Genomic DNA, 27,550 nt, shown 5'->3' with positions numbered 1-27,550 from the left:
TGCAGAATGTTACAAAGGAGACATGATGTGCTCTCAAATGGAAATTTCACTTTTGTTTTTTCTTGTTTCATTGTTTCCCTTTTCATTAAAACCAATCACACTGAAAGTATTCAGAAAAATATAACATCTTCTATACTAGATAGATTATTACTATTACATTATGAAAGTGGGAAACATAAGAACAGCCATACTGGGTCAGACCAAAGGTCCATCTAGCCCAGTATCCTGTCTTCCGATAGTGGCCAATGCCAGGTGCCCCAGAGGGAATGAACAGAACAGGTAATCATCAAGTGATCCATCCCCTGTCGCCCATTTCCAGCTTCTAGCAAATAGAGGCTAGGGACGCCATCCCTGCCCATCCTGGCTAATAGCCATTGATGGACCTATCCTCCATGAACTTATCTAGTTCTTTTTTGAACCCTGTTACAGTCCTGGCCTTCACAACTTCTCTGGCAAGGAGTTCCACAGGTTGACTGTGCGTTGTGTGAAAAAAAAAATGCTTCCTTTGTTTATTTTAAACCTGCTGCCTATTCATTTCATTTGGTGACCCCCTACTTCTTGTGTTATGAGAAGAAATAAATAACACTTCCTTATAACTTTCTCCACACCAGTCATGATTTTATCATATCCCCTCTTAGTTGTCTCTTTTCCAAGCTGAAAAGTCCCAGTCTTATTAATCTCTCCTTTTACGGTAGCCGTTCCATACCCCTAACCATTTTTGTGGCCCTTGTCTGAACCTTTTCCAACTCCAATATATCTTTTTTGAGATTATGAAACTGAAAATTCCTTGTGGATGATAATCAGATGTGTTTCTTCAGGAGCATGGGGAATTTCCCATTTCACATAGTTTGATGAGAAAAATAGCCATTTTATGGATATAGCATGAAAAATGAAATTTGTGTTATTGAAAAGTAAATGAAAAGGATCACTTAGCGTTTGTGAGACAGAATTTTAATTCCTCTGGTGTAGCTTTAGAAACTATACAGTGGATCGATCATCCTGCCATTAGATGCAACTAACTGCTATTCATTGCAACCTGAGTTACTCCTATCATGCAGAGAGAGACAGGCCCCAGAAGTTAAGGAATAGAGAGGGAGAGAGACTCTTGTATAAAGAGATGAGATTAGACTTTCCTCAACAGGATTCTAAAAGGAGTGTCAGATTTGTAAATGGCTCCTATTGATTTTATGTTTGCAATCTAAAAAAAATTGGATTTCATCATGAAATCCTTGGGGTGAAAAATATTTCCTCCCCCTACCCTGATATGACTGAAAAACTGCCTTCTTCTAAGCTATATGCAGTGCTCACAGCTTGTCATTTAACCAATGCAAAGTAACCAAAAACAGGGCTGCAGGTGTTTGAGATCCTTTTAGCCAGTCCCCGTAAAAAAAAATTCCTTCAGACAGTCCAGAGCCCTGGGAGAGTGTCAGTTTCTTTGATTGCTTATTGTAGCCATAGCACCGGAGATAAAAGTTTAATGCATTTTTATTTTCTCAAAGCTTTTATGTATTCATCTGTGTGGAGCAGTATATCTTCCTCCACATAACCATGGTGGTTTAAGAATGTGATGGGTTAAGATTAGGTGGTTTAAGAATGTGGTGGGTTAAGATTAACAGATACAGTATCAAGTGTCTAGTGGATGGGGAGTGTAGTGGACATGTACACAACCACCAATAAATAGATGCAATAGTAGTCATTCATAATTAGAAGTTAATATAACAGATGATAGGCAAATTAATTAGAAGAAAATCAGGACTGACCCAAGGTTCACCATTGGAAGTTTGTTATTGTGGTATTGCTGGGCTACATATACTGGTTCTCATGAGTGATGGGAGGCATGCACTGGTTTGTTATTGTAGGGTTGCTCTTGAATGCTGGACCAACTGCTAGAACTAATTATTTTTTCTTTCCCTCCCTCCGCCCTTTTTTGCTTTTGTTTTTAACTAAAACCAGAAAGAGAGGGTAGGTCAAGTTTGAGGATGTCCTAACTTTAAACAGCTATATAAAAATTGCTCTAGTGCCTTTTGCTGTAACATTGTGGATTTACCCTGTAGCTCTTAGGAAGATGCTTTTTATGCTAGTTTCCTTATTCCTCTCCTACCCCTCCCAATCCCAGTTCCGTTTTAAGGGAGGTCAGGAGAGCGATGCCCTATTGTTGACACACGGGTAATCCAATCTTCCACCCTGTTGGTCTGCCAGGTTGCATTCGAACTCACCTGATGGCAGTGCAGGGCTGTTGCACAGACTCTGCCTTTGGAGCTGGGAAGCTGATACACCTGAAGAGATGTTAATGAGGAAGAAAGTTCATTAGTCAATGTAAGAGGAAAAAAATAATCCCAACAATTTTGCAGTCCAATTTCTCTGGTTCTTCTGCAGCTTCCTGCAATAGTTAGCACAGGGCCTGCTCTGAGCTGTGCACGCAGCTTCCCCCCAAATACAAACCTGTGAGCAAATGCCAGCTGTAACTGAGAGACTTAAGATGAGCACTCAGATCTGGGGTGGTAGGGACAGGTGGGGGGCACATAGGGGATTTACAGTGTGGTCCCCAGCAGCCACATGGAAAATGCTAAAGAAAGTCCATACTGTCTTTTGGAACACCTCTTCGTTGGGACCTTCCTTTGAAAGGGGTTGGAGCCAGGCAAATTTTGGCTGATGAGTCCAGGAAGCCAGGGCAGAGCGGCCGGGGGTGAGGAGCCAATGGCACAGGATCTCTGTGAATCTCGAAGGGCCTCTGGCAACACCACGTAAATCTGTGCAGATCTGGGGAGATTTGCATAGTTTGGGGGATAAACCCTTTGTTATTTTGTGTGGGATGGAGGAGAACCCTGCCTCTGTGGGAAGAATTTACGCTGCTGCAGGGTGGTGTGATGGAGCCCAGTGTTATTAATGGAACTGTTTGTATTTGTTATGCACCCATCACTGAGGTATCCAGGTGCTGCTAAACCATGTTTCATTTGTTTGGACATGCAGGGACTGAATTGCCCCAAACAACCAAACCTCCGATGAGATATTGGATCTGATTCTGATCTCACTTAGAAGCAGTGTAAATCAGGGGCACTTACACTGGTGTAAATCAGATCAAAATCAGGTCCACTGTATCTTGAGACACGGAGTGCATAACTCTCCACCAGCACCTAATCATCCCTAAGTAGGAGGCATTTGGGTTCTAGAAAATCCCAAAAGAAACTAAAGGGGTGTGAAGTAAACCATCAAACCTCAGGAATGAATCATATACTGATGTATGTATTTCCGGTATAGGACATGTCTGCCAAACTCTGGGTGCTTTACATAGACTATAATACAACACTTAATCCTTAAAATAAATCACATTTACGCCTCTGACTTGAGAGATGAACTTGGAGGAGGAGGACAGAGTTAACAGCTGCTCCAGGACCATCCCAGGTGGTGACATATACCCTTCATTCAGCTCCTTGCTTTAATGACTCCTCACTCACACACTCGATGGAAGATCCCTAGTAACTTCAGGGGGTGCTGGATTAGGCTTTAAGAAAAGGGAAGGCAGTGATGAAGGAGAGAGAGAAAGGGGAGGAGAAGAAATAGCAAGGGAAGACAGTGAAATACATAAAGCGGTAAATAATAACATGCATGTGTGATATTTGTTCAGCAACATTCCCCTTCCCATAGTTGCCAGCGGATCTGCGTCCTTGCTGCAGAAATCAAGCCCCTGCTCCTAGGGTTCCCCACAACCACCTGTTTTTAGTGCATTGAGTTGTCAGATGGGCAGGGGAGGGACCAAACACTAGGCACAGCTGGGATAAGGACCGTCAAGGTCAGAAGGCAGCAAGAGCTTATCAATTATTTGAGAGGGCAGAGTCATAAAAGGACCTTTTCAGTATAAATATCAGCTGTATTGGATGTGATGGGACTCAGAGGAGTGAGTTGTTCACACCAGACTAAACTCCAGTAGCCCTGGAAGATAAATTTTGTTTGAAGGAAGCCTTCACAGTATTACTTTGGTAGCGGCTACCTTCTCCTTGCTTGCTCCAGCCCAGTGACGGGTCTGTGGTCTGAACTGCCATAGGCACCATCACACCCAAACACTTGTCCTCACATGCATGGAGTCACACAAGGTCACGCATACTCACATCCTCTGGCACATTCCAATGCAAGTGATCTTGCATAAATGTACATGCATCCACATGTACTCACCTCATACAGAAATATTCACTAGCACACAAATGCACACATATGCTCTTGCATGCTGGCACAAGCTACTCCATACAAATGCTCACTAACATCCATTCAAAGTGCATCCACATTCACATACAGGCACATTCATACCCACATCTTCCCAAGGTTGCTGACACTGCAAGCCTGTTAGTAACCATGGGAAAATTTCCCCAGAATTCCCTACCGTAGAAAAAGCTTGAGAATAGAAAAGGCAGCTGCATACTAGCTCTTGGCACCTTTTAGAGATCTGTAAGGTGGCCATTAGCAAGTGGCCTTCTTAGGAATTTGGGTTTCTCAAAGGTTTTCTGTTTGCCTTTGCACTTTGGAACCTGGCACTATAATGGTAGCTGTGTCATGTAAAAAACAACACCCTGATGTGAATATTCATCTCATCAGGTTTCTGGCCACCAGCTCCTAGATTTTTTTTTAAATTAAATAGTCTATGTCACAAGGTTTAGGATGAATTAAAGAGACTGTACCAAGATTAGGAGTACTTGTGGCACCTTAGAGACTAACAAATTTATTAGAGCATAAGCTTTCTTGGGTTACAGCCCACATCATCCGATGCATAGAATGGAACATATAGTAAGAAGATTATATATATATAATATACACACATACAGATAAGTTGGAAGTTGTTATACAAACTGTGAGAGGCTAATTAATTAAGGCGGGCTAACATCAGCAGGAGAAAAAAACTTTTGTAGTGATAATCAAGATGGTCCATTTAGACAATTGACAAGAAGGCCTGAGGATACTTAATTTAGGGAAATAGATTCAATATGTGTAAAAAGAAAAGGAGGACTTATGGCACCTTAGAGACTAACCAATTTATTTGAGCATAAGCTTTCGTGAGCTACAGCTCACTTCATCGGATGCATTTTTCCACTGAACACATCCAATGAAGTGAGCTGTAGCTCACAAAAGCTTATGCTCAAATAAATTGGTTAGTCTCTGAGGTGCCACAAGTACTCCTTTTCTTTTTGCGAATACAGACTAACAGGGCTGCTACTCTGAAACCTGTCAGTATGTGTAATGACCCAGCCATTCCCGGTCTCTATTCATACCCCAGTTAATGGTATCTAGTTTGCATATTAATTCAAGCTCAGCAGTTTCTCATTGGAATCTGTTTTTGAAGCTTTTCTGTTGCAAAATTGCCACCCTTAAATCTTTTACTGAGTGGCCAGAGAGGTTGAAGTGTTCTCCTACTGGTTTTTGAATGTTATGATTCCTGATGTCAGATTTGTATCCATTTATTCTTTTGCATAGAGACTGTCCGGTTTGGCCAATGTACATGGCAGAGGGGCATTGCTGGCACATGATGGCATATATCACATTGGTAGATGTGCAAGTCAACGAGCCCCTGATGGTGTGGCTCATGTGATTAGGTCCTATGATGGTGTCCCCTGAATAGATATGTGGACACAGTTGGCATTGGGCTTTGTTGCAAGGATAGGTTCCTGAGTTAGTGTTTTTGTTGTATGGTGCGTGGTTGCTGGAGAGTATTTATTTCAGGTTGGGGAGCTGTCTGTAAGCGAGGACTGGCCTGTCTCCCAAGATCTGTGAGAGTGAGGGATCATTTTTCAGGATAGGTTGTAAATTTTTGATGATGCGCTGGAGAGGTTTTAGTTGGGGGCTGAAGGTGACAGCTAATGGCGTTCTGTTATTTTCTTTGTTGGGCCTGTCCTGTAGTAGGTGACTTCTGGGTACTCTTCTGGCTCTGTCAGTCTGTTTTTTCACTTCAGTAGGTGGGTATTGTAGTTTTAAGAATGCTTGATAGAGATCTTGTAGGTGTTTGTCCCTGTCTGAGGGATTGGAGCAAATGCGGTTGTATCCTAGAGCTTGGCTGTAGACAATGGATCATGTGGTGTGTCCTGGATGGAAGCTGGAGGCATGTAGATAAGTATAGCGGTTAGTAGGTTTCCAGTATAGGGTGGTGTTTATGTGACCGTCGCTTATTAGCACAGTAGTGTTCACGAAATGGATTGCTTGTGTGGATTGGTCTAGGCTGAGGTTGATGGTGGGATGGAAATTGTTGAAGTCATGGTGGAATTGCTGACTTAGAACAACGCTTCCTTAGCTCTCGTCCCCTAACACCCCTACTCTACTTGTGCTACATTGATGACATCTTTATCATCTGGACCCATGGAAAAGAAGCCCTTGAAGAATTCCACCACAACTTCAACAATTTCCACATTTCCTGGACACTACTGTGCTAATAAGCGCACATCTTAATGTTCACAAGCAGCCCCACAATCATAAAACAGTGTGTCGAGCTTAGTGCTCATGAGCAAGCCTATCTGTTTCAGTAAGGAAGCAGATTTCAGTTTCAGGCTTCCAAGGAGTTAGTAATGAGCTATTGCTCAAGGAAGCTGGCTTGAGCTTTGTGAGTTCTGAGGCCCAATAGTACATTCTTTGTGCACTGAAGTTAAGAGAAGAATTAGGTGCACAGGGAATACAGGACTGGGCATGTGGTAAGTTGTTGAAGAGCTGACTAACACCTAGAAGCAGGGAATCAAATGCATGGATATGATATAGCTGTAAGACTCAACATTTTTCTACTTTCTTGTGTAGTGAAAATGTTTCTTTATTCTGTATTTGTCTGTGTGGTGCAGAAACCACAGACATTAGATATACTATTAAAGTAAAGTAAGTATTTGCTGTGTAATAATTGCCATGTTCATGGCTAACAGATGCTATAATTAGGGTTCAGTAAAGGTTTCCATTATTACCTCTGCTTTTACCTGATCACGGCTTTCTGAAAATCTTCTTTTTAGGCTGAAATGTTCTTGCGTGGTCTTTTCCCAAAGATGGATTTATCATTTCAGCAAAATAGGTTCAGCCATGCAAGAGGGTGACGTTTGATGGAGAACTGCATGCTGTATGCTTAGGAGGAAGCGTACTTGCCCAGATCCTGAACTGAATCTGAATTGTGTTCAGTGAGACATGGATTGCAAGGGAGAACAAAGGCATTTGAACACCAGACTGATAGATTTTGGATTCTCAGGCTGGCTGCAGACTAGAACCAAAATGGAACCAGATTGCTGGCATTTACAATTAAAAAGGTCATAGAGGAATTTTTAAATTAAGGGTTGGGGAAAGGCCGACAGATGCAGCGGCGCACATGGTTCGGATAGACACATCTTTTAGGGAGGATTTATTAAAGGGGATACTCTATATTTTAATAAAGAGGAGAGGCTAGAAGTTCATAAAGTACAGGTAGGAACTGAAGAGACACAGTCAAATGAAAAAGGCTGGCAGAGTACGTTGTGCTGGTGGGGAAGAGGCACTATGTGTGAAAGAAAGCATAGAGTCATATAGTAAAAATCTTAAATGAATCAAACAGTACTGTAGAATCTCTATGGATAGAAATTCCATGCTTGAATAATAAGAGTATAGCAGTAGGAATATACTAGTGACCAGGATGGTGATGGTGACTGTGAAGTGCCCAGGGAAATTAGAGAGGCTACAAAAACAGAAAACCCAATAATAATGAGGGATTTCAACTATTCCTATATTGACTGGGAACATTTCACCTCCGATGGGATGCAGAGGTAAAATTTCTAGACACCATTAATGCCTGCTTCTTGGGGCGGCTAGTCATGGAACCCACAAGGGGAGTGGCAACTAGCAAAAGACAAAAACCGACAGCAATTTTTTTAAGTACATCAGATGCAGGAAGCCTGCCAAACAGTCAGTAGGGCCACTGGGCAATCAAGGTGCTATAGAACCACTTAAGGAAGCTAAGGCCATTATGGAGAAGCTAAATGAATTCTTTGCAATAGTCTTCACCTCAGTGGATGTGAGGGAGATTCCCACACGGAGCCATACTTTTCAGATGGCAGATTTGAGGAACTGTCCCAGACTGAGGTGTCCACGAATGAGGTTTTGGAACAAATTGATAAACTAAACAGTAATAAGTCACTGGGATCAGATGGTATTCACCCAAGAGTTCTGAAGGAACTCAAATATGAAATTGCAGAACTACTAACTGTGCTATGTAACCTATTGCTTAAATTAGCTTCTGTATGAGATGACTGGTGGATAGCTAATGTAACACTGATTTTTAAAAAAGGCTCCAGAGGCAATACTGGCAATTACAGGCCAGTGTTTCTAACTTTAGTACCAGGCAAATTGGTTGAAACTATCGTAAAGTACAGAATTATCAGTCACACAGATGAACATGATATTACTGGGGAAGAGTCAACATGGTTTTGTAAAGGGAAATCATGCTTTACCAATCTATTAGGTATTGAGGGGGTCAACAAACATGGACAATGGTGATCCAGTGGATATAGTATACCTAGACTTTTAGAAAGCCTTTGACAAGCCCCCTCACCAAAGGCTTCTAAGCAAAGTAGTCAGTCATGGGATGAGCAGGAAGTTCCTCTCATGGACCAGTAACTGCTAAATGATAGGAAACAAAGGGTCAGAAGAAATGGACAGTTTTCACAGTGGAGAGGGGTAATTAGCGGGGTCTCTCATGGGACCAGTGCTGTTCAACATATTCATAAATGATCTGGAAAAGGAGGTGAACAGTGAGGTGGCAAAGTTTGCAGATGATATCGAATTACTCAAGATAGTTAAGTCCAAAGCTGACTGTGAAGAGTTACAGAGAGATCTCTAAAACTGGGTGGCTGGGCAACAAAATGGCAGATGAAATTCAGCATTGCTAAATGCAAAGTAATACACATTGGAAAATATAATCCCAACTATACATACAAAATGGTGGGGTCTAAATTAGGTGTTACTACTCAAGAAAGAAATGTTCAAGTCACTGTGGATAATTCTCTGCAAACGTCTGCTCAGCAGCAGTCAAAAAAGCTAACAGAATGTTAGGAACCAACGGCAAATGTTGGAAGACAGGATACTGGGCTAAATAGACCATTGGTCTGACCCAGTATGCCCGTTCTTATGTTCTTATGGCAGCTCTTGTCCCCAGCCTAAGTGAAAACAACCCAAAGGCCAATTTAATTTACATCTGGTTAACCAAGGTTTAATTTACACCATGGCCTTTCTAGCACTTGGGAATAACCAGGGTGCACAAGTACTTTGATCATGCCCTCTTTTTTTGGTCACACCCCTACGTGGTTGTGACGTATGCTAGGCCAGCTCTTTGGCACCTGTGAATGTTGTCTATGTAGGGGGATCTCCTGGGTAGCTGGATAGGTTGACTTTCCAGCTCTTTTGCTGGACCAGAGTGGAAGGAGGGGAGGGCGGAATCTGTACCATTGTCTTTATGGCTGTTCTTGTTGGAGGAAGAAGCCCTCTCTATCCCATCCCTCAGACACGATGACATCTTTGGTATAAGCCTACCTGGTATTTTTTGTATCCTGGAGTCTGTGTGTAGTCTGGCCTAGGTATCATGTAGCAAGGTTGCAACCAGAAACCTGTACAGCAATCTACCTTCGTTTTCTCCAGCCCACAGACCACAACAGGTTGCTTCAGAGGAACTGCTTACCCTTTTCCAAAAAATAGCTTTAAGGCCCAGATTCTTAAAGGTGTTTAGGCACCTAACTTCCATTTATTTCAATGGTAGTTAGGTGCCTAAGTAGCTTTACAATCTGGGCCTTACTTAGCTTTTATATCTTTTCTGGAGAGACAAAAACAGTGTGTGCAGCACCGCTGAGTCAAAGCAACACAAACTCCAGCATGGAACACTCATCCCTCACCTGCAGTTTAAGGGTTCAGCAAAAAAATCTGCTGAGTCTGGATTTCCCCCAGCCCACCTCTCTCAGGAGTTCACAGGGCATCTCTGAACACTAGGCGAAAGGTAGAGACTTTAAAATGCCACCACATGGTTATTAAACAAGTGTTCTCCCTTTACTGCTATAGGAAATGTAATATATTCAGTTCATGTCTGATTCTATTCTGCCTGGCACTTTATGTTGTCATTTATATCTGTGCAATATGTGTATAAAAACACTACCAAATAGAAATGGCAGGGTTTGATGCCTGCCTTGCTCTCACTGGGGCCAATGGAGGGCAGGTAGCTTGCATTTCCCATGTTCAGGGGCTGCAGGAGCTGATGCAGCACAAGACTAGGGCAACCCTGAGGATTGTCCTGCATTGCACCTCTGATTCAGTGGTCCCTGTGGGCACAGGTCTGCCTCAGGCATAACCCTTCTGCACCTTCTCTGTCTCCTTTCTCTTCCACCCTCCTCTTGATTCACCTCCATCCCAATCCCTGGGAAGAAAACACATGCTGCTTTTGTACACTGCTTTGCACACTCCACATATACATACTGCATGTACACATGCTGCCTGCACACACTGCTCATATACACTGCACAGGCACACTGCACACACACACGCAATGCACATTGACGAGACACATTGTATTGTGGGAAAGTTCCATAATATTCTTTAGCCTTCCAGTGAACCCATAATCATTGTATGGGTTTGGGTCAAACCATGCAACAATTGTCAGTGTTGACTGAGATTTGATTTGAGGTTTGTTCACACCCTAGACTCAAAGCCCAGTTCAGGGGAGTTTTGAGAGCGGGGCAGATCACTGAGCAGTGTCTGGATTGGAACCAGCTAAACTGTTGGCCTGATCCCTTGCAAAGGAAAGCTGCTGAATTTCACACAATCTGAGTTGCCACTTGGTAGCCCAGTTTGTGGGATGTGAATGGTCCCAGTATCCGCCAAACAATATCGTGTCCAACTGCATCAGTGCCATTTAAGGAAGCTGCGTCATATCACACTGCCACACAAGCATTGCAGAGTTGCCACTCGTGACCTTGTCCCAGCAGGCGAGCTCCCAAGAAATGGCAACCCCCAGAATAGCGTCCAAAAAAAGGCTGCCAGGAATAAGAAAGTTCAATGCAGGCTTATATTGCCTTATATTGCTTATATGCTGCAGTGTCCTTGAGTGCCCTCCCTCTGCCCTCAGTCTTTGCTTCTAATGTTTTATGCTCCTCTAACTTAATCCATTTTACAAAACATTCCATTCCTGTATCTCTCCGCCTCATCAACTCTCCAGGTCTTTTGAAATCTCATTTTAAAGCATCTCCTTTTTCCCTTGCCTCTGCTTCTTAATTTCTCTCTTTCCTTTATTAGCCCTAGAGTTGGAAGCTTTCATTTATTCCGTATCCTGACTTTGCATCACTGTGTTCTCTCATTTCGACACCTTTTATGGGCTTGACCTGTAAAGATCTCAGGACACCACATGTTTGAAAGATGCTCTAGAAATGAAGGGTCCAGGCCTGCAAGGCACAGTGTGCTCTTGACTCCCATTAAAGTCAGTGGGAGTTGAGGGTACTGAGCACTTTTTGGGGTGGGCCAGAAGGCTGCATTATGTTGTATTGTAGAGCTGGGGAGCTGCATGGCCATGCATTATGTTGTATTGTAGAGCTGCATGGCCATGCATTATGTTGTATTGTCGAGCTGTACTTGTGAAATGTTCTACAATAGCTGGTTAATAGCAGGACTCCTATTAAGGACTTTTTTTTTTTTCTGACATCTTCCTCTTTGGATGAACACATGCTACTTTCTGTAATAGTCATATTGCTCCTTGTAGAGTTCATCGAATTCAGCACTAAACAAATACTTGAGCAAGGTCTTCTGAAAGTGTGGATTTCTAGTCTTGCCTACCTGTTGGTTTTGACTATGTCTTGCCATCATCGACTGAGCTGGAAACTGGGTCTGAAAGCAAGCTTGAGACTAAGGCATGAACAGAATAGAGTCAGTTTTATCAAAGGTTAGAGAAAAATGGACAGTAAGCAGATATAGTGGGGCATTGCTTAATGCTGTGTTTTAAGTTAGGCAAGAGAATGGTTAGCAATGCTACAGTGGCGGGGGGTTCCAGACATACTATTAGCATAGAGTACACCTACAGGAAGAAGTCTTTTGGCTCATGATCAGCTGGATCTAAAGTACTGTACATTAGGAAGGGAGAGGGGGACGAAAGTCTGCAATAGTTCAGTGTTGCCCCAATGCAGTGGGGGACTGGGGTTGGTTTTTGATTGTATTGGTCTGGAGCTAGCCAAATAGATTGTAATAATGATAATACAATAATTGTTGTATGTTTAGTATTAGAGCTAGCAAAGCTGACTGAAATCCAGAGGTGGAGTGTGCATGAGGAGGGACTTTGGAGTAGGGACAGTATGTGAAAGGCACTGAAGTAGAGGGACTTGAAAACAAAACCATACACAGCATAACAGAGATGGTTCGGGAAGAGAGAATGATTAAGAGATCCCCCAAGAGTTCAATCAGAAGCTAAGTATATCTGAAAGGGAGTATCTATCCAGCCAAGTAAGTTATAAATGCACAATTTCTCTATGTTTTGTGTATTTGTGTGGCAAAAGCTATATGTTAATGAGTCCTGAGAAGCATTCATTTGATTACATTTTGACTAGCATTCCTTCAAAACTCCCCACAATCCCTATTAGGAAGGCTCAGAGCATGTCTCTCTCCTCAAAGCCATAGATGTGCCAATCTTCTTCCATTTCCTATGGAATAAACTAAAAACATTGGGCCACGTTCAGATCTCAGTTGTAGTTTATTGCTGTAAATCAAGAGCATAGTTATTTTTAAATACTTGGAAACTCTTCTAATTTCAAGGTGATGGGCACCATGTAGGTTGGTAAGTAGGTAGATAGTATCACAACTCCATTGATTTCAGTGAAGTTATTCCAGTTTTACATTGGCATGCAGGGGACAGGATCTGGCCCACACTAAGGAAACATTGTTGACCTCACACTATTTAAATATTGAGAAGAGATTCTCTTAACCAGATCAGGCTTATTATACTGCCAGGTTTCCTCAAGAAGGATGGGATTTTGCACGTGTTCATATGTTATTGAACCTGAACTGGGACCCCTTGGGATGAATGGTGGTGACGGAGGAGAGAGGAAGAAACATTAGGCTAGTATCATACAAACCAGACACCCTATTTTATTGCTTCTAAAGGGTAGGATCAACAGCAACCATCTGGGAACAAAAAAATCTCTGAGGGGCTATAATGTAGGTCATGTGGACTGTGTAACAATTAGGCCTTGTTGCATGATCTGGAGAAAGTGCCTCCTTCTGGAGCCCTCCTCACCTCCTCCCCAGATGGCCATTGCTGGAACCAAAAAGTATTGTGGTTTTATCAGGAAGAATTCCAAAGAAACCCTCTACTATCTAGAGAGTTGATCCTGGGACCTTTGGCTCCATGCCACAGGCCAAGACACCCTCATCCTGGAAAGTAAACACCCATGCCTATTAGCACTGCTGCATCTGTGAAAGATACAGGTCAATCAGACTTGCATAGCTGCTGAAGCTGCCAAACTGTCACCCCATTACAGTGTCATGGGAATCTCAGCCATTTCATTCCAGCCCTGACTGATGCCTTGCCAGCCTTGGTAATGAGATGCAAGCTCTTTGATTTGCACGCCTGCAGCAGAAAGGCCTTTCCCAGTGGAGCGACCATATGTGCAAACTTCAGGTGTCCTAGCAGTGACTGCATATGCTTTAGTGTGATTTATTTTTAGGGACTCTGTTTCCTTTACTGCCAGTCTATGTAATGTCTTTCTAACTTGTCCCCTGGCAACCTAGATGCCATTTTAATGGAGTTTATCTCATTGCCCTCTAAAATGGGATGTCAATGGATAGCTCTTCTGTTTCATTAAGAGCTAATGGAACAGACAGCAAACCCCCTACCTAGTTTGCAAAATGGTCTGGCAAGGCCGCCTCTGGATTCCTGGTGTGGTGCATGAGGCTCTGCATCAAACAATCACTCTGGTTGGCTTGGATTGAGGAAACCTCCCAGTCACATCAGACTTGGTACCTACTTGAAATCTAGTTCATAACCTGCTGAGACAGTTTTCGAAAGTGGTGCTAGATGCCACCCGGCTCTGTCTGGGCCAGGGCTGAGATTGAGCTGCTTGTGGGTGGTACTGGCTATACCAGCCCTTCTGTGATGGCCCCATCAGTTACTGCAGAATTTAAGCTTTCATGTAATACACCCAATCCCTTGCTCCCAGAGTACGAGTCCTTATGGCTTGTGATGATCTTGTTCTGAACATGACATGATGCAGGGCTAAGTCTCCTGACAATCAACAACTCGGAGGAGAGATGCCTTTGCAGGCCATAAATGCAGCAGAACTGAACTGGTCCCGCTGAACATCGTGTATGTGTGCGTGCAGTTGAGGGCGGGAAGGAGGGAGTGAAGAACAGATTAGGACTCTATATGGAAGCGTTTGGTAGCATGTTAGGGGTAGATGAGTAATAGATTTACCACTACATAGATCCACAGATCTAAATCACGCAAGTAATGGGTGCGCACAGGGATTGAAGAGGCAGCAGTGGAGTGCCTATGGATCACTCCACACCAAGATACTAGGCTGGGGTAAAGAATTCCTTTTCCTCAGTTCTTCTTAGATCCTCTGTGCAATGCCCATTTCATTTGTTCCTGATAGGTCTGGAGTGATGGCTTCAGTAACACGATTTCACCACCAAGACTGCAAGGCCAAAATCCTGGTAAGGTCACTGTAACTCTTTATCTTTTTAGACAAGTAAGTGTGTGTGTGTGTGTGTGTGTGTGTGTGTGTCTTGTGAATGAGCTCTTAAAAATCATGTTCTCTGACGCTTTTTTGGAAGAGTAGAATTTGTTCACTGGTGTCCTTGGCCAAAATTTCAGCTACTCCCTTCACTATTGGGTGCATGTCTGTGTTCTCCACCTAGAAATGGCTGCATTTCCGAGGTGTTGTGAAGGGCTCTGGGGTTTTTCAGATGAAAGGTGCTATATAAATGTAAAATATTACTACACAGACATGCACATATATTAGCATTATACACTGTGCAAATATAATCTCTTCTGCCACAAGCCCTCAGAGTATGACTCATATATTATGCTTACTCGCAAACTCTCTGGGAATTATTACAATCTCAAAGGCACCAAGCAGTTATTTGAAAGGACTTGGAGTACGATAAAAAAACCAGAGCATCGACCATAAAAATTCAACTCTTCTGACTTCGGTTTTCCCCAGGTAGAGAGAAAAAGTCAAAGCCAATATAATATAGCAAAATGATATGTATATTTATATCTGGTATGTCTATACTAAGTGGGGTTTATTTTTCTCTTGATACCTGTGCATAAAACCCACTGATGCTAAGGTGGGGGTTGTGTGTGCACATTAAGGGGACAGTATATCCTCACATATGTATGTATATTTACAGTGTATACACACATATTATGTATGTATTGTACCATTAGTCTCCACTTCTCATATTCACTCACAGTAATGGCCGGTGATGTGCACGTCACATTCCCAGCATGCAACATGTAGCCAGATACTTACTTATTTAATTCCCTCCTGTATTTAATGTACAACTGTTTTGTATGCCTTTTTATGAAGAGCGCAAGCATATACCACTATCCAATCAATTTAACTACATTAGCACCAGGGCTCTGGCCTGGGGGATGGGAAACAGTTTCTCCCTGTAATGCTGTGCTGCACACACACTGTACATAGATAATAGAGATTCAGATATCAAAATGCCAGAGGACACAGAGTAAGTTTGAATGATCAAGGTTTTGGACAATCATAGGAACTTTCAATGACACGGACAGATTGTAGAGGACACGACCCTATTTCTGGTAACTGATGTTTGAATAATCAGGTTTGTACTGTGTTCACAAATCTACAAATGATTTCAATAAACTGTGTGAATAAACAGATACAAGCCTCTGCTTTGACTTCCAGTGATGTTTTATTGAATTTGTGAACCAAGTAGTTTTCATCCTGGTTGTTCAGTCATGCAGAGTCAAACTAGTTTGTGAAAATCCAGCTGCAGGTTAAATCACTCCACCATAATACATCCTGCTGCCATCTGAAACTGTGGACACTAATCCCTCTGCAATTAGGAGGGCTGGTTCCCTACTATCTGCAGTAGCTGCTGTTGACAGCAGTAATGTCTGAAACAGGGAGTAGCATACAGTTTGATTTTCAGGAAATTGGGTTACTGTGGCTGGAAGATTGAACACACAGACAGTCAGACCTACAAAGACATGTGACAGGTCAGGCAGAAATCTATTTTTTTCTGCAGTTTATAAGAGGCATCCGTCCAGAGAATGCTTATAGGATCAAATTCACTCACTTTGGTCGAGTTACCTCAGGGATGAATTTGGCCCGCAGAGAAAGCAATAAGGGATTTAAAGCAATGAGAAACAACACAGAGGTGGAAATGAGAGCAATTAAAAATATGAACCTGCTTGACCCTAATTTGCAAACATCTAATTGTAAATGAATATTTCTTGTTTTGAAGTTCAAACATAATAACTTATGGAACCATTAGGGCTCTGATTAAATGGTTCCCCAAGCTCTTGACTCCTTTATATGTCCTTGTCTGGGTGTGCATATTTTCTTATGTGATCTTTCTTTTCTAGTTTGTTTTCTTGTTTTAACCTTCCGGTTCACTAGCAGTGCTGAAAAACAGCCCCCCTCCCCCCCCAAAAGATTGCATCCAGTGTCTGAAATGTGCTAATCAGCTGTCTACCCCCCATCTCCCTCTCCCCCCATCCTTTTTTTTTTCCTTTGGAGACTGGAGTCACTACTGCAGTGAGGCAATTATGTTTCAAAGCCAGGGAACTCCATTGAACTTTACCAAAAACTGCTGAAGCAAGCAGGCAAGTGCACTGGTTTTGAATGCATGGCACAGAATTGCAATCACATTCCAATCAGGTGCTCTCAGGGCAGGAGCAGGACAATTAGATTTGAAACAAGAAGCTAATTTCAGTGCTGGATTGTTGGGAAGCTTTAAGTTAATGCTGTGAATTAAGGGAAGCCTTCCTGGTGCAAAAAGTCTTTTCATTCTAGTGGAAGGTCTGGTTTATCTTTAAAGGGACATTTTTAAGCTTGCCCAGCCCAAAATTTGTCCTGTGGTGTTTTGGTTTTCTTTTTTAAACCTTCTTACAAAGATCATGTGATTTTTTTAATAGTCAGGTTGTTGGAAGAAATATTGTAATGCCCTGTTTACAATAAGATTAAGAATAATCATCTCCAGCAGCCCAGTCCTCATAAGGAATCAGATGAAACCTTGCAATAACAAATCAATGTGCATAGCCCATCAAGAAGCAACTCTTTAACAACAAGCCAATATGATAATCAGAAGCATCCCTACAGTAACAATGCAGTATGCACAGCCTAGCACTTACTTGCTACAAACAACTTTTCTACAGCAAATCCATGTGTGAAGCCAAGCAGCAAGCCTACTGGTAGGAACTGGTATCTGTGACCAAGCGGTCCTGAGCAACCCTACAATAATAAACCAGTCTGTGTACATGTGTAGTGGAGCAGACAGACAAAAAACCCTGCTGGCAACCACTTGTAAAGAAACATATTTCTAAGGTGTTATAATATAAACAGCAGTAAGGGGAAAGGATGATTTGGAGAAATAACTTGCAGGACTGTATGGTAAATAATGCAGGAAGGAAAAGAAAACTCTTAATGGATGTTCTGGAAGGTCTCACCAGCACCTGAGACGTCTTTGGAGACATTCCAGCTACAGGAAAACAAAACACAGGCGTTGTCAGCCTTTCTAGAAACCCATTGGCCTCCCTGGCGCAGGAAGGCTGCTTAGAGAGACTGGTCTCCCAGAATGTTTGTATTTGTGGAGGCGATAGGATCAGTGGTGGGAGAAAGGGAGGGGTACCCTGAGATTCAGACTCATTCAGCCCTCCTTTCACAAACAAATGAAAAATCCAGATCTGCTCCCACTGAAAACAGTGGGGGCTGCATGCGGGTAACTGATGGCAGAATTTAGTCACTGCAAGTTTTTTAAATTTGTGCAAAAGAGATGAGAGAGAAATCCAAATTGCTTTGGTCTGTTAATGCAGACTGACCCAGCTTGTTGGTCCTTTTAACTTCCCTTATATCGCTATTAACAGTATTTGTTCCATTTACTGTAGAGTGTATGCTACTTGGGGTTGGGACTCTCTGAACTGTGGGCAAAATCATGCCTTGTGTTGCACAGGTTCACTACTGGGGCAAAGGGAGTGAGGACCCTCTTCTCCGCCCACCCATGGGGTGCAACTCATAGGCAGGATTCTACCCTCCTGCCCCATTGAGCCGGGGAATCAAATAGTGTACCGCTGACACATCCTGGCCCCAAGATGATATAGTCTGCTATCATAGCTGATTGGACCTTCATCCACATGTTGCCTACTGACAGCAGATATTGAGCACTCTAAGGCACTTTCTCATTGCGAAGCATTGTCTTTTTCATCTCTAATCTCTTGGATTCTTTTCTTTTTTCTGTCATAATATTGAAAAACTTGTATTTTCATCAGCACGGCATATTCTTTTTTGAACCTGAGCTCATATTGGGTGGGGGATGGAGAATCAGAGGCTGAGTGTTTGCCTGATGTCACACAATAAGTCAATAGCAGAGTTGGAATCTGAACCCAGATTTCCTGTTTCTTTGATGTAATCTCTGGTCCACACTACCTGTTGCTAATGTAAAATCAACACTTCATTCAAAATGGTGAGAGGACAGAACCCATTTAAAATATTTACTTTCAAGACCTACAGTCTAGAGGATGGGATTAAACAAATGGCCAGGGGGACCTGTAAATTGTCCATTATAGTGTTGCTTCCTACTAACCACTGGGAAAAACTTCTTCACCCTTCACAGAAATGCACCATTTCTTTTTTTTTTTTTTTTGCATGTTCAAGATTGTGTCTGAAGCAGACGACTTCCTTCTTAATGCAGCCAAAATTGCACTTGCAAATTTGTCCCCACTTAGACACTAATGTGTGTGTACAAGTAGCAGTGGTTGCATGGTTTATTGTGCACGTGGCCTGAGTTAATTAGACAGTCTGATAATGCTTTATGTCTTCTGGTCTGCATGTGCAATCACTTGCCTCAAACCTCATTAATTTTACTGGCTGCTCCTCCTGTTGGAGTTCACAAATCAAGCTGAGCCTGCCCACGTATCCCTTTGAGCAGGTTTCTCTAATAAAGCAAATCAGGCATCACAGAAAACTCTCAAAGAATATCAAAAACAACAAAGCCACAAGGAGTGGCATGATGATTTTGCAAGGAGGCTTTGTGCTGTCAAATGGGAGCTGCTGGGCACTGCAGCTTTGTAGGCCAGTGGTGAGCAGGACTGTTGCTGAGGTGATCTTATAACATCTTGTGATTACACACACACATACATTCTTTCTCTCTCTCTCTGCATTCTTTACATACATATGGTATCAAGCAAAAACTGTGGGATTCAGACCTGAGACCTCTGCCTGCAAAGACTAGCATCCCTTGGCAATTGAGCAAAAAGAATTGGCTTGATTTCACATATCTTAGGCCTGGTCTACACTACAGAGTTGGGTCGACGCAAGGCAGCTTATGTTGACCTAACTATCTAAGTGTCTACACTAAAACTTTGCTCCTGCTGACATAACTGCCCCACGATGGCAACTTAACTCTACTTCCTTGAGTGGTGCAGTGTCAATGTCAACATAGGTTGATGCAGTGTCAGTGTAGACACAGTGGTGCTTACATTGACTGTTACTGGCTTTCAAAAGTTATCCCACAGTGACCCACACCAATAGTACAAGCAACACAAGTGCTCCTGGTGAAGACACGACTACCGATACAAGCAATGTAATTACTGTGGCAGCTGTATGTGGGCTTACTTAATTTTGTAGTGTAGACATGACCTCAGTCAGTAAACAGAACTCTTACAAATGAACTGGCTCATACTCCAGTAGAGGTGACCTGTGTACATACGTGAGCTAGCTGGTTGCCAAAAGCTTGATGGCGAGTGTGGAGGATGGTAGTTACACCCATCCCACCCTTTCTCAGAAGATCCAAAGTGGCCAGTCTTGACAGTGGATTTGGAGAATGTCAAATCACCTGCTGTTTGAGTCTATGGTAGAAGGGAATGATAATGCTTGTGGAAGGAAATGGTGGCTGTGTTGTTTGCCAGGACCAGTGACTCAATCCTGATTATGAATGTGTTAGGCGGAAAAGCAAGGGGCTTTTATCCCCTTTTCTCTTTGATTTTCCACGCCGTAAGGTAGGTAGCATTCCCCAAACACAGCCCAGAACCAAATTCCCATTGACTTCAGTGGGGCCAGCATTTCACCAATTCTGCCTTCGGACTCAGCTGCATTTAACTGTCATACCAAATGCCCTTTATGTAAACGGAAACTAGAGAGAGCTCAGAGAAGAAGTGCAAGTATCTCCATTTTCTTATTTGCAAGTGTGTGTGATGCTTCTGTAAGCCCCTCCTTTCCCAAATTATACACATCTATCAGTGGAGAGACAGTACTGGTTGTGACTATGCTTTTTCCATCTGCACTGCAGTCCCTATTGTGGATGCAGTGCTGAGGAGCTTATTTTACAACTGACTTAAGGCAAAGACATAAGCACAAGTCTGCACACGAGGGTATTTCTTTGTACAAGCCAACATCCTTCAGAGATAGTTTTTTAGTGTGTGTTGGAGGTACAAATAAAGGGAAGCTGCTCACTTAAATATTCTCTGGAAAAAAAGGGGGAAGAGAGGTTTACTAGTTTAAGGAACCCAAGTACAGCACAGATTCTAACATAGCTAAAATATGGGTTATCTCTCCATTATTGAAAGGACTGAACTATGTTTTAATCCTGCCCCTTAAACTGCACTTACAGTATTTACATCTCTCGTTCATCACCATAGTATGTGAGAACAGCTCTGCTAAAGTCCAAACACTTATATGGAAACATGGATATAACATGGCTCAGTCCCATTTATTCTGCAGATTGAATTGTGTCATAACTGTGTCAAAGGACAACTGTGGCAGCGTAGAAATTACAGTGGAATTGGGACCTTAGAAAGGAGGAAGGTTTTTTGCAGTTTTTTTCCAGCTCTGTTCATGAAAACTCATAGGAGTTCAAATTACCTTGAAAAATTAGCTATGATTGTTGTAAAATAAATGGTTAAATCTACTGGATAGGGTCTGCCTGAATAAGAGAGAGGTTGCGTTAAGAGAGAGATGCTGATGTGCCTTTAACTGCCTTGAAACTGCTCCAAAAGTAATGTTTTATCAAAGCAAGCTGACATTTGCCTATTGAATTGTTATCAGAATTGCTTAGTCATTCATGTGCCATTGTGTTTCAGAATTGGGAGCAAAGGATTTATTCAGCCTGACAGGAGTTGCTCCCAGGCATTAGCATTTCCCCGATACCTGATTGGTAAACAAGTCACCTTAAGGCCAAGGTAGCACTGACCTCCCAACACCCAGGAAAAATCTGAGAGACTTTTTTCTTTTATTTTAACCAAGAGACAAAGCTGCTTCCTTAACCTCCTGCGGGGGGTGGGTGTCACGGTGTGCTATTTGTACTCTCCTTTGGTTTCATGCCACTGTAAACAATAATAAAGAGCCCCAGTAAACTCTGCCACATCCATCTTTCCTATAAATAGGGCTGAGGGCTCAAGAGACTAGCTATGGGATTGTTGACGTTTGAAATCAACTCCAGCCCAAAGCTTCTCCCCCTTCCTCTCCCCCCCCCCGCCCGCCTACACACCCCTTGTGATAGGACCCAGAAAAGGAAACATCGTCTGTATTATTAGGCTACTTGGAGGTGGGGGGTGTTATTTGGCAATGGGCAGGGCTAGGTGAGAGTGGATGTTTAGTTTGTGTGTTTGAGAGAGAGAGGAGGGGGATATGTTGCTGCCTCAGTGTGAACGAGAAAGTGGGTAGGTGTAGATACATGTATAGTTGTAGAAACCCTAATATATTTGATAGTAATGGTTCAGGACACCACAGCATGTGTTCCAGAAGCCACAGGGCAATTACGGCAAAGTACTGCGGTCTTTTTGTAACATATGGGTCTGTCCATGCCTGGGTATAAGTATCAGTGGGGGGCTAGGTGCATGGATATGGAAGCATGTTGGTTTGAGTGGCTGTAAGTAGATCTCTGTAGGTGCATGAGTGTAGGTGGCTGAGTATGTGCTTGTATGGTTGGAGGTGGGGGTGTTCTAGGGTAGAGGGCACCAAGAGAGGGGTAAGAGCCAAAAACCTATCTGAGGATTGAGGAGAAGGGGGAACCGGCAAACTACTAGCAAGGGGGAAACTTGAGTGGACTGCACAGAGGGGGAAGCAGAGGTTCCTGCATCTAACTAGCTAAACCCTAAGAGCATGTCTGGTTCACTTTGGGGATAGGGTTGATGTACAGATGCAATGATACCCCCATTGGAATTATGCTCTCTTTACCTTGTGTGATGGGGTATAGGGACCCCGCACTGGCTGGGAAGAGGTTAATGAGAATCTGTGGGCTCAGTCAGCCTACCCCATTATATCTGTGAGAGGTGTCTAGCCTGAAGGGAGGAGTTAAAAGAGTGTATTGAGTGTACGCATCGGGTCACAGGATTGGATTCGTACATATGTATTAGCGATAAGCAAACCCTGCCATGAGTTTGGGAATTTGCTCATATGAGCGGCCACAAACTGAGATGCTTCTCTGCCCCTCAACCAAACTGTCTAGAACTCCTGGGTCTGCGATACTAGGGCTGGATGCTTCATGAGGAAAGGCCTTTTTGGAAAATTTCCTGTGCCTTTTGCTTCAGGTCAAGCCAGGAATAGCATCAGAACAGTCTTTTGTGATACTTGGCACTTCCAGTTCCAGGTGGCAGAGGCTGATGCAGCCATGAAATATAATGAAGAAAGTAGTCTGGACTCTTACAAACGTCAAAAGGTTTGGTTTAGTTTTGCGCCAAGGTTTGAGTTGGTTCTGTCAATATTTATCCATCCCTGCTATACTACTTAAGAGTTTTCAACTTGGGCATGTAATTCAATGAGAAATTGATATGATAGATGTCTGTGAACCAAAACTCTGGATCCAGGTATCCCCCTGATCTGTGCAGAAGTTTGAATCTCAATATGAATTTTGGGGTTGGACTGCCTTTGACTATAATGAGCTGAATTCAACTCTCCCGTATTAAACCATCTCCAAACTTTGGAGAAATCTTGACCGAGACTTTGCAGCTGCAGCCGATGTCTGATCCAGACCCTGAGCCAGTTTTAAAACCAACCCCTCCTCTCTTGTACATAAATATCAGGAGGGGACACAAAAAAAATGGTGACAGTCCTGCAGCTTACAAGCCAGCTCTTTCCCCTCAGTCTTCCCTTTCACATCTGATGTCAGCAACGTGGCCAGCTAGTAAAAATGTCCCAAGCTGGCTCATGCTGAGGGTAGGGAAGAGTCAAGGTAGCTCCATTTGATAAGAATCTTTGACCAAGATCTTCCAGGCTTCCCAGAGACAGAAGGAAGTTTGCTATTTAAAATACAACTGAATAAAAAAACCCAGACCTTTTATATGGAGATCTGACAAGGTGCCCATTTATCACACACTTGCCAACTTTTCTTAAGTATCAGTGTGAGAATTAACAGGAACCCCCTGTGTGGAGAGCTGATATCTTCCCATCCTTCTTGAGGGTATCCCTCATGTTTATGTTATATATCTGGAAGCAGAGGGAGGAATTCCCACTGAGGGTTTGTTTTAAGTGAATTGAGTGCTGACAAAAGGTACCTGGAGCTTGCAGTCCTAGTCTATACCCACAGAACTGGTGCAGCATGGGAAGCATCAGTGCAAGCCTCCCTCTTCCTGCCCCAAAGAAATCCTCATCCCCGAACTGAAAAGTCCACCTGTAAGGAGAGTACTGTTCAGTATGTGTTGTCCAGTGGACTGGGCACCAGGCTGGGGTTCAGGAGACCTTGGTTTGTCATTGATTGTGTACCCAAACAGGTCATTAGATCTCATTGTGTTTCAAGTTCCTCATGTGTAAAATGGAATAATATTGGCCTGCCTTTGCAAAGCACTTTGGGATCCTTGGATGAAAAGAGGTGTAAGTGCTAAGTGTCATCATTATCCCCAGTCTCTCTATTGAGAGGACTGCTGAGGTAGCTAATTAGTGTGATCGGTCCATAAAGAAGTAAACCAAGACTCCCAAGTATTTCTCACAGGGACCAGTGTATCCCACTGAGTTATTACAGAAATGGGTGGCAGGGAATATGTCCATAAATGCTGGAGACTGCTGGCAAAATTGGTATGTGGGATAATGATGGCATTTTAATACCCTAGGTACTAGGTCACCTAGTAAACATGGGGCTGCATATACTAGAAATTAAGAGAACTAAATACACAAATAATGGCTATAAACAGGGCCCTAAAAATGCATTGCAAACCAGGCAATGTATTTGACTTAAGAATTTCCTGTGTGAGTTGGGTGGAGGAGGAAAAAGTGAGTATTTGATAGGTCAGAAATTATAAATAAATTCCCTCACAAAAAGAGGGCAAATAAAAAAAAACAAAAACCCTAGAGAACCAGGAAGAGTCTGAAACTGCTGCAAAAGCTCTTTATAAAGGAAAGAACTACACCCAATATTTTTTGGGTTTCTTTATCTGTTAGGCCTTTTCTAGACTAGTCTCAAAAAGGTGTGTTAACATGTTAGCTAATATGTGCTAACGTGTTCTAAGAGTATGCCTACCCTGCAAGTGAAGATGTAATTGCTGCATGGGTACCAATAGTATTGAAGATGTGGTGGTGTGGGTTAGCTGTCAGAGTACAAGCCTGCTGGGGAGCCTGGGTATGGACTTGGTTTGCCAAGCCATGCTTCCACATCTTCACTACTGTTATGCATTCTAGCTAGATTAAAACTAGCATGAGTGGAACTACCCGTGCTGCAATCACACCTTCACCTGCACTGTAGACATACCCTAAAAGTCTAGTGTAGACTTTGATACATGCTACACTATTGAGTTAACACCTAGGTTCTTCCTACTGCCCAAGCTTTAACTCAATCAGTTCAGCACATGTTAAAGGCAGTGGGTAAGATTTTCAGAAGTGCCTAAGTGACTTCAGATCTCAAATCCCATTTTCAAAAGTGACCTATGTTCCTAAGGGTCAGCTTTGCTAAGGTATTTAGGCACCTAAAGATATGGATAGGGCTTAGTGAGGTTTTCAGAAGTTCCTAAAGAGATTAGGTGCTCTTGAAAATCCTGCTGGGTACCTATTTCCATCTTTCAGCATATAAATACCATTGAAAAACTGGTCCGTGGGAGCCTAAGTCTTTATTGATTTTTCAGTGTTCGTAAGTGTCTAAATAGCTCTTGAAAATGGGATGTAGGCAATTTTGAAAATTGTACCCAGTGTGCCTGTCTACACTAGACTTTTAAAACATCTTAGCTAACCTGTGCCAATGGCACACCTTTTAAATCCTAGTCTAGTCAAGGCTTTGGAGTTTGGTTTTAGTCCATAACTCAAATGAGGATAAAGGATGAAGAAAACTAACCTGACTGTTCCATCTGTTGTAAGGACAGTTCTTTGCTTTGGGTAAACTAGAGGTGTTATCCCAGCTACAGCTTCCAAATGAGATGAGTATTTGACTCTATAGATTACACGCTTATGCACCTGCAGTGTGTGTTTCACTGAAACAGCTTTCTGGCCACCCTTTCCCCCCCACTCCTTTATAACATCATCACAGAACCCCCACTCCAAGTGTGGTAGATGCTCGATACATTCCAGTGTTTATTTAGTAGGAGACAGGAAACCTTTTTAATGGGATAGTAGCTTGTCAAAAGCCTGCAATGCCAAGACAGTCTTGGCTGGTCTTTCTTCCATGTCTTCCTCAAATCTATCTGGCTTGGACCAGACTCATGCTGGCAGGTGTAGGGAGGTACATATTATATTTCATTTCCCTGAGGCAAGAGAGCCAGTGCACCTTGGAAAGGCTTCCTAGGGAAAAGGCTGTCTCTGTTTTCAGCTTCCTGTTCCCTTGAGGCTTCTGCTGGGAGCTTCATAGGATGTTCCCTCCACCCTGGCCATGCCCCCATCCGACCATCTCCAGCTGCTCAGTGGCCAGTTGCAAGACCCCAAGCAAAGGGTAGTTAAGCCTTGTACTACCATAACCTCTCCCTTTGGCAGCCTTTCTGCGGCTGGGGCCCCTGCACCGTGGCTCAGACTGGCAGAAACTAGTAGAGTGAATTTAGTCCTTGTCGTGTGTGTTCCTTGCAAATTTCACCTCAGCCGATTATGTTCAGGGATGCGGATGGTTCGTTATCAAAACGCAAAAAGAAAATCTGCTGCAGGTGCATGGAAAATGCTATGGGAATTACATTGGGAAAGCTACAGCGGCACAGACATCCTGCCATGTGGGTCAGCCATGTGTGCATGTATTTGGAAGGCAACAGGCATGGAGGGATGCACCCACCTCCGCTACAATCTATATAAGTCTCAATAAGTTTGTTTGTCCAGGACATGTGCGTTAGCTGCTTCGTCATGATAACTGTATCTGCCGTTTCAGGCTCATCATAATCAGAGCCAACCCCCAACCCTCCCAAGCTGCCAGGCAGCAGACTGAGGGCTGCACCGCCCATTGGGAGCCCATTACTCAAGTCATTGTATGGACAGTATTATTTGCATTCTGCCTCTGATATTTACAGTCACAGCTGCTGGAACATGTTTGCAAATTTATGCTGATTTGATTAGCTTCTAAGAGCAGGATCTGGCCATAAAATTATGTTCTGCTGCATACAACTCTATTTATGGCACGTCTAAGGGATATTATGTTAATACCTCACTTGAGAATGCAGAGTATAGGAATATTGCAAGGACCAGGAAGAGACCATATGCTGCATCCAAAGTTCTCCCCCCACCATACAATCCTAGGAAATATTATACCCTTTGCAACCCCACTGAAGGCAAAGGAATATCAGCTCTCTATAATCATATGACCTCTCATCATGCTGACCAATCATCAGTAAGTTAACAGTTTTGTCCTTAACATTGTCCCCAAATCATCCTTGCCACTGAACCCGTATAAATTTCTAACGTTTTGGATCCTTTTTCTTCCCAAGGGGAATGACAGCTAATGCTTATTCCTTGGGCAGTCTTTCCAAGTGGCCAGAGTGAGCTATCAGAAGTCACTGCCAAAGACCATTCTGTGCTCCCCAGAATTCCTTCAGATTTAATTCCTTCCTCCTAGGGTAGAATTCAGCTGGTCCAGGTGCCTTATTAACAATTACTAACTTTAAGCAAGCAGTTTTCTGGTCTGTTTTAATCATAAGCCTTTTAACATTTCTCTTCCCTCTCTCAACCACCTCATTCCCCCAGGAAAATGGTGGTGTGACCTTCATAAAGACCATGGACCTGATTCCTAGCAACTTCACTCCTCTGCTTGGGGCAAGGATCGAATGAGTATGGCAGTGGGGGAAAGATGGCTTTAAGCTAGCTTTCTGTTTACCATATTCTAATACAGACGGGGCCTTGCCTGGTACCCAGTGTAATTAAGTGAACCATTGGGGATGCTCCAATTTACGCTCTTGTTTCCCATGAACCCTTCTAGTGCAGTGTATCCTGTCTGCCCCTATGCTGGGGCCTGGCAGCGGGAATGG

General features: G+C 43.0%; 1 protein-coding gene across 1 annotated transcript in view; it reads left to right on the top strand.

Annotated features, from left to right (window-relative positions):
- CPEB4 (cytoplasmic polyadenylation element binding protein 4) overlaps window positions 1-27,550 on the top strand; it is a 185,787-nt gene that overhangs the window by 12,543 nt on the left and 145,694 nt on the right. Inside the window, exon 2 of the mRNA XM_073355775.1 lies at window positions 14,595-14,655. The gene's annotated coding sequence lies outside the window, so the exon portion shown is untranslated. The remainder of the gene's footprint in view (window positions 1-14,594; window positions 14,656-27,550) is intronic.

The sequence above is a fragment of the Lepidochelys kempii genome, chromosome 8, assembly GCF_965140265.1.
Source record: "Lepidochelys kempii isolate rLepKem1 chromosome 8, rLepKem1.hap2, whole genome shotgun sequence".
In the NCBI taxonomy this organism is placed as follows: domain Eukaryota; kingdom Metazoa; phylum Chordata; order Testudines; family Cheloniidae; genus Lepidochelys; species Lepidochelys kempii.
The sequence above is the reverse complement of the archived record's forward strand: the minus strand, read 5'-3'. Positions and strand labels throughout refer to the sequence as shown.